Consider the following 7,237-nt stretch of genomic DNA (forward strand, 5'->3'; position numbering starts at 1 on the left):
ACTGGTGGTAACCGACATGGAAGGATATATGAATGCCGCAATTGCAAGTCTAGAAAAATTTGATGCTGGTGATGCTGGTGCAATCCCTCACATTTTGCACTTCCTACTTTTGTAATTCTAACATCTAGCATATCTACTTTTATGAAGTCCAAGCAAGAGAGAAAGAGGTAAAAAATCACTTAAACAACCAGACCAGGTAAAGAAATATTTATTTTTCTGATAGGATGATAAGTAGTAATCCGTTGATTTCGACGGTCAGAAATCCTTTGATTTTTAACGGCTCATTTTCAAAGTAGTAGATGGTGGTGTTATACGTGTCGGAATACACTCATTTTCGGTAGGAACGTAGAGCTATGTAATAGTAATATATCCCCAAAATATTAGCATCAGATCCGCTACGGTTTGGTTTTTATTCGCAAAAATAACGCACAACATGTGAGATAGCGTGATAATAAAAGTGTGAGGGGATCCCTCCTCAAGAAAGATTACTGCTTATTAAAGCGGACTTGCATGTGGTCAAGTGGGGTCACTTGACCACACTCAATTTTGTACTGGGTAGTGATAATTATAACTGCTGACCCCCCTACATCTCTTTGAAATCTCAATTGACCCCTTTATATTTATTTAAAAACTCAATTGACACCCCTATATTCCTTTGGAAACTAACTTTTACTCTCTTTTTTAGAATTTTGTATGTGAACACCATTCTAAGATCATGTATATATTTAGAACTGGTAAAATTTATAGTAGCTCTAAAATTTCGGGCGGTGATAGGTGTCTAAAACACCTAATTTTATATCTAGTATTTATACTTTCTTTGCTAAGTTTTCTTGTAAATCATGTATCTTATGTTTGTTTTCGAGTATTTAGGTACTTTGGAGTCATTTGGAACAAAAGAAGAAGAACAAGGAAAAAAGATCAAATGTTGTTGGAGAAGAACTATTTCTCATTATTTGCTTTTATTTCTTAATTTTTTTCTGAAAAGCATGTCGACTTTAGTGATGCAAATTTATGTCTGAAAAGTACGATTGCTTTAGTGATGAAGAGAAATTGTAGAGAAGAAGTGGATATGAGAAGTAAGAGACGACTGATGTTGGTGGAGGAACTCGAAAGAAGGAAAGGAGCGTTCATTTGGAGCAAGCGGGCGGAATCGTCGTTGCACAGGCAAGCGTTATCGGGAACATATCGGAGGATAAGGGGCTGTCATTTGGTGGCATGAATCTAACTGGTGGTGCTTATCTTAATTGGGGTACCTTATACAGAGTTGGGTGGATATATGCATTTCCAGATTCCTACACAACCCTAGACTTCAGAGAAAATGATTTCTCAATCATTTTTCCCTAATTCAGAGATGATAAAATACAGCTGAGGCTTCTCATGGAACTGAGATATCGAGAGAATCAGAGATTAATAGCAGAAATTGTGAGATGATGAAGTTGTAGTTGTTGCCATCAATTGAAGCAAGAAATTCGAGAAGGTAGGGTTTGATGTTGAAGAATAGGGATCCAAAGTTACAGTGAGATGGATCTGTTGATGGTGAAATCGAGAAGAACAAGCTGCTAAATGATGAATCGAAGGTGGGTTTTGCGATTTTTAGTCTGTTGATGAATCAGAGATGGGGTTTGGACCGAATCGATTAATGAAGAATTTGGGGTTTTTACTATCCAAGATTACAAGAACTGGAAGCTGTTTCCATCGATTCAGTGATGAAGAAGCCGATGTGGGATTGAATCTAAGCAGAAAATGGTGGTGAATTGGGTTAATCTTGACTCAAGGTTGTAGTTTAATTTGCAGGTCGATTTGGGTATGGAAATGGTGGTCTGTTGGTAAGAGTTCAGGGCTTAACTGGAGCTGATTTGAGGCAAGTCTATAGCTGATTCAATGTGGAATTTTGGGCAAGATTTGGCAGGGAAGAAATATATGGAGGTTTACAAATTCAGTTGCAAGTGTACCCTGTCATCATCAGCAAAACACATACCAGGTGCTTGTATAAAGGCTTGAGTTAGTTCTACTGCCAAGTTCTGCTGTGGCATGGGTCTGTGAGGTCAAGTTCAGTTGAGAAGAAACAAGGATTAAGAAGCAGCTGGAACCATTAATGTGCCTCACATATCAGGATTCGAACTACATGGGTTATGGGTTCTGTTATGTGCTGATAAGTCAGTGAAGGAAAGTATGTTGTTGCTTACATGGGAATTGTGGTCTGTTTTACAGGGCTTGGAGCTGGTTTTGAAGACAAGGAAGAGCTAGGTACAGAGATGGCTTGATGTTGGTGGTTTTGGCTTGAACCTGGAGGTGATATGGCGAGTTGTTGAGCTGAATTACCAGCTGTGAACTGATGGTTTGGAAGAGAGTGAAGCTTTGTGCTATATTTCAGTCGAGACGGTGCCAGTGATTGTTGCAGGAAAGAGTTGTTGTTGGTTCTTAAAATAATGAAGTTGTTGATGCCATATTGAGTTCAATGGAACAGGGAAGAAGAACTGAAGCATTTGCAGTGAAGGCAGGGTCTGATGCACAAGGGTATGGAACTATGAACTAATGCCGCAGTTTGCTGGTGATGGCAATTGAAGGATAAGCTGAACTAAAGTACTAATGTAGATGAATTAGGTTGGCGGTACTGATGCTGAGCAATGAACTGGTAATGAAGCTACAAAAGGAACTGATGATGTTGGTAGAGTTGTGTGCTGCTGCCTATGAATTACTGAGGCAATTGTGACTTCGGGTGAGAAATGGCTAGGTGTAGCTGAAGTTGTTGCTGGAACTTGGCCTGGCAGAGAAGTAGAAGTAGCTTGAGCTTGTGGTGTTGAATGTTTTAGATGAATGCGGCAGTGGACTGGATGTGTTTAGAGTTGCAAGAGCTACAGTTGCAGTCAAGCTACAGAAGGTGCAGGCATTGCAACATTGCATCTGAAGCAGGGATGAATCTGAAGCTGCAATGAAACTTCAAGAATGGTGAATTGCAGATGCAGCTCAGCTGATGTTGTTGATGTTGTTGGTGTTTGGCAGAAGAGTCAAGAAGAGTTGGTGGTGGTATTATTGTATGATGTTCTGCGTTTGCAGCTATTGCAGCTGAATTGAAGTCTTATTACAGATGTTCATGGAATGGAATGAAATAGTGGTAGTGATGGCAGTGATTGCAGGCATAGAAGCTGCAGATGATGCAGTTCAAGTACAGCTGAGATGAAGTATAGATGGACCTAGACCGAGCTGATATGAGAGCTGTAATGGAGAAGCAAGAGAAATGGAAGCGGTATTGCAGTTGTGCTTGAAGTTATTTGAGGTGGTTATCTGTGTTGGTGACAATGAAGTGCAGGTAATGGAAGTAAAGAAGCAGCTGATGTTGAATTGGAGAGAATGGAAGAGCCAAGATGGCAGCAAAGTTATGCACAACCGAGATGGCTGGCTAAGGAGCTATTATGCACAATGATTGTGCAGCAGAAGATATGGCCAGTGCAAGACTATGGCCTGAGTCGCCTGACAAGTCAGACCAGTTAGACTCTGACTCAACTGAGTTGTTTGACTCAGCCTCTGACTCGGTCTGACTGTGACCGAGTTGACCCGTCTGACCTTGACCGAGTTGAACCGTTTGACCGGTGGCCAGGCGGACTTTGCCGGTCACCTGAGATACTTCTCCGGCGACTTTTCTGGCCAACTTCCGTCCATTTCCGACAACGATTTGGTAGAGTTTCTACATGGATTTTTCTCACTTTTGGGCCACGTGGATTTTTATCTAATGGACTTTGAAGACTTTGACCTAATTTTGGAACAAGAGGAGCTATAAAAGAGAAGATTTCTACAACTTTTAATGACGTATTATTCTCGGAGCTAAGGAGAGAACCGTTTTTGTTTACACAACTAGGGTTTGCTTTCGTATTTATTTTTCATCTTCTTTATTGATTATTGATTATGATGAACTCCATAGCTATGAGTAGCTAATTTCTTTATTATGGGTTAAGGATGTAGTCCCATATCTAAAACTTGTGCTTGATTAATGTATTAGTTTTCTTTCTTGATTATCGTTCAAATATCTATTGTTTTTAATAATCACATGATTGATGTATTGTGATAGGACTTAGATGTTTGGTTAGTTAAGTGGCCAATTAATTGAACTTGCATCCTTGTCCATAGCTATTTTAAGGTTTTTCATCGAGCGATAACCCCGAATACAAGAGCATGATATGATTACGGTTTGTAGTGATACACTCTTGTAATCATATGTAGAGTTTGACCATTGTCCGAATTGTCATGCGCAATGCATGACAATTGCATTGATTAGCCTATTTCCAAAAATTAATGCTCCTGGGAATTGAACTTAATTAGCGCAAGGCGTTAGGTTACTTTTTAGGTAGAATTCACATACGCAACTCTAATGTGTATGTTGATGAACTTAGGAAATTAATAGATTATCTTGCTCTCTTGATTCTCTAGGCTTTTGATAATAAAAGAGATTAAATTGTAATTCTAATCATGTATGCAAGCACTTGTTTAAGATAGAAGATGAACTCCTTGACCAATATCTTTCTCTCATTGATTACATTGTACTATTCTTTGCTTTTGATTTACTTTTATTGTTACATAAAAATCAGAAATCCCCCCCCCCCCCCCCCCCAATGGTTACTTTAAGAAAATTGAATACATAATAACTACAATTGCCTCTATGTGGAAACGAACTATTTCTTATCATATACTTTACGATAGCGAAATTATTTTTGACGCATACGACAGCGATCAGGCGGCCTTCGGCCACAACTATGTTACTGCATTGACCCCAGTGAAGTAAATTTCTAGGTCCGCCACTAAAGTTGAAGATTTTCGGTTGATGGAGGAAATGGAAGAAAATGAAGGGGAAGAACATAGAGATTTGAGAAGAGAGATTATGGATGATTAAGAGTTTTTTAGGGTTTAATTTTAAGTTAATTAGTTCATAGGCTTGCACCATTTCACGATCGGTGAAATGTTGGTGGAGACAATCTTAATATCTTTATTATTTAATATCATCTTCACTATTCACTGATTTTACTGGTTTGTATTAAATAGTATTTCCCCAATTTAAGGGTATAAATCCCTCATTGTAGATGATCTTAGAAACCCATGAGCATTTAACGGGGAAGGATCCCGATGAGACTTAGTTATATGCTCCTGGGGTAAAGAGAGGTCCAGATTTGTTCTTACTGTTAGAATAGGGGCATCCAACTCAAAACCAACTGGCAATGAGTGGAGAGGCCCTAAGGATTATAAACCGCATGATCTTAGATTTTCCAAACAATGTGGGACTAATAATCTCAATATGTCCCCTCACGTGTAGCATCATTGGGTCTAACACGTGGAAAATCAAATTGGGTTGCGCGGAGTGAAGGCGCGGTCAATGACTCGTCGCAAATAACCTGCTCTGATACCATATTAGAATACGGGCATCCAACTCAAAACCAATTGGCAATGAGTGGATATGCCCTAAGGATTATGAACCGCAGGATCTTAGATTACTCAAACAATGTGGGACTTATAATCTCAACACTGCAATAGATAAATCAATGGAAGATGGACAACAAAGCTCTTGCTCGAAGGAAGTGAAAAATGTCGTTTGCACCTCCTCCACTAACTCATCCACAAGTGAAGAATTTTTCTTGCACGACCTAAAACTAGAAGTGGGCTTGTAGAAGATATGGTCCTAGAAGAAGACTTTTCATGAGGATCCAAGATCTACAGTCGTTCAAGACCCAGCAGCTCCTCAACATCCAACGACATCTCCATACGTCGCATCAACATATGAAGCATCCGTCCAATACCCTAGCCTCCTGTCTCCTCCCCTAATCAAACAGTGAGTATATCCCTTCGTCGACTTCAAACCCCAGTTCATTTGGTGTAAATATATGCACTAGTGCTTTCGCCATCAAATTCATTAAACGTGAGCTAAATCCAATCCCTACCTTCACCTTAACTCGAATGATTTTAATGGATTTAGGTGTTTTCCTAACTTTTGCTTTTATTGTGTCCTGGGTTTTGGGCTTTCGACACTTGTAAAAGATTCATAACTGGTAAATTCTTCTTCATTAAACTTAGCGATACCCAGTAAAGTGGTTTTACCAGTTACTAATAGTTATTTCAATTCTGAAAATAATTACTCCCTCCGTACCTATTATATAGGCGGAATATGACATTTTATTTTTACCATTAGATAGGCGGAGTGACAATTTCAAAATGGTTATCCATTTTGCCCCTATTTATGTTGCTTGGTTATCCTTAAGTTTATGTTTCTAACATATGGAATATAATAAGGGGTAAAACAGGAAAATTCATGGATATTTATGAAATAAAAAAAGAATCCTTAATCTAAGAGATTTGGTCCCTCCGCCTATATACGTGGTACAGAGAGAGTATATAATTACTACATAGTCATGTTGGCGATACGCAAAATCATATGCATCGTGCTTATACTTAATTAGAAAAACCGCCCACTGGACTAGGGGTGCTAGTATTGGGACCCATCCACTGTGGGTGGGCGGTTTTCCTATGGTCTAAATAAAATAGACTGATAAGACCTTTCGGTTTCTCTCTCCACACTCTGTAATACCAAAAGAAAGGTATTGTCCCTAGACGTCTAATCTAATTTCTACAGCAATGACTTGGAAACTTGTTTTTCTATTCTCAAAAACTTGTTAAACCCATACAAAACAAAGCTAAGAGATGGGTTTATATAGAGTCAATGGTGACTCTACAGGGTGTCTTTTCACCCATAGGTGACTCACCATGGACAATGGTGACTCTCCATAACACTTATTCATGACTAGGTGTCTTATGGTGACAAGGAATAACCCAAACACATCGCTTGGAGTTTAAAACTTGAAAACTAATTTTCATTCACATAATAATTTTAACTTAAAATTCCAACACAAAAGAGTTGTAAACGGACACAACGTTACAATGTTTTGTCAGTTCGGTTCAAACGGGAACAAACTTACACTAAACGGGAACAAACTTATTTATAGAATTACTATTGTCTATTGTCTTTATTTACGTTAAACACAGGTGCAAAACGAAATTTTCATAGTAAAAGATGTGATTTTTTTTTCCTTTCTTGGTAGAACTCAATGGGCAAACCAATAAAGTTTGGTTATTTGCGAATCCATTTTTCCCTTCTGTTCATCCCATAATGAGATCAAAATGCGCAAATCTATCCCATAGGAACTGGTATAACCATCTAAGTGCTCTTTTTACCGGTGAAAGACAAAATACAATACAA

At 38.7% G+C, this 7,237-nt stretch overlaps 1 long non-coding RNA gene across 1 annotated transcript; it reads left to right on the plus strand.

Moving 5' to 3' along the window:
• Positions 1 to 1,307: 1,307 nt before the first annotated feature.
• Positions 1,308 to 3,965, plus strand: LOC113318437. The gene is made up of 2 exons (XR_003344541.1): positions 1,308 to 1,981; positions 2,212 to 3,965. It is a non-coding gene; the product is annotated as an uncharacterized LOC113318437 (long non-coding RNA).
• The last annotated feature ends 3,272 nt before the right edge of the window (positions 3,966 to 7,237 follow it).

The sequence above is a fragment of the Papaver somniferum genome, chromosome 10 (assembly GCF_003573695.1).
Source record: "Papaver somniferum cultivar HN1 chromosome 10, ASM357369v1, whole genome shotgun sequence".
Classification (NCBI taxonomy): domain Eukaryota; kingdom Viridiplantae; phylum Streptophyta; class Magnoliopsida; order Ranunculales; family Papaveraceae; genus Papaver; species Papaver somniferum.